A 955-nucleotide genomic window follows, 5' to 3' on the forward strand; every position below is an offset into this window, starting at 1 on the left:
TCCATGATGGTGAATAAGTGATGGTGTTCAGCATAGTCTCAAACATCCCATGTATGCTTTGTCCGGACCAAATCACTTTCTCTTGTGCTTAATTTAGGATCAAGGGTTCATCAAAACCCTGACATAAAATTTACATGGTTAATGTCACCAGTAAGAAACCTCATCAAACAGCTGACATGGAAATGAAATTTTAAAAAATAATTAAGAGAGAGAGTCAGTGAGATGGCTCAGTTAGTAAAGGTGCTTGCCACCAGGCCTGACCCTGAGTTCAGTCCTGGGAATGGTAGGAGGAGAGAACCAACTTCCACAATTGTCCTCTGGCCTCCACACATGTGCTGTGGCACATACCTCCCCCAAATAAATAAATAAATAAATAAATAAATAAATAAATAAATAAATAAAATAATAAATCTAATAAAAATTTTAATGAGTAAGAGATTGGGGATGAACACTATACTTTCAGGGACCATTTCTATAGTTCATTACTAGAGAAGTTTCTCTGACTGTGTAGAGAACCTGAGGCCACAAAGAAGAGATGTAGTTTCCTCCTGAGCATGAAGCTGCCTCTGGGTGCTGCTTTCCTGTAGCTGTCTCCTGCCATTCATTGATGTTCGATCTTCTCTGCCTTTGGGAAAGTGGGAGGGAGGGGACACAGGAAAAGAGAGAGAGAGAGAGAGAGAGAGAGAGAGAGAGAGAGAGAGAGAGAGAGAGAGAGATTGGGGATGTGGCTTGTTGGAAAAATGCTTGCCCAACATGCATGAAGTTCCCAGTTCCATTCCCAGCACCACAGATGATAAAACTGATAAGAACTATGTGAGACGGGCTGGAGAATTGGCTTGTGGTGATAGTTTGTTTGTGCTCTAACAAACAAAGCTTGCCTGAAGACCAAAGGGTGGATGGAGTTAGCCACTAGTTAACCATAGAGGATAGGCAGTGTTGGCACACACCTTTAATC

At 41.8% G+C, this 955-nt stretch overlaps 1 non-coding gene across 1 annotated transcript; it reads left to right on the forward strand.

The window, feature by feature from the left end:
• Positions 1-447: 447 nt before the first annotated feature.
• Positions 448-657, forward strand: LOC113834250. The gene has a single exon (XR_003487602.1). It is a non-coding gene; the product is annotated as a small nucleolar RNA U3 (small nucleolar RNA).
• The last annotated feature ends 298 nt before the right edge of the window (positions 658-955 follow it).

The sequence above is a fragment of the Cricetulus griseus genome, chromosome 8 (assembly GCF_003668045.3).
Source record: "Cricetulus griseus strain 17A/GY chromosome 8, alternate assembly CriGri-PICRH-1.0, whole genome shotgun sequence".
Taxonomy (NCBI): Eukaryota; Metazoa; Chordata; class Mammalia; order Rodentia; family Cricetidae; genus Cricetulus; species Cricetulus griseus.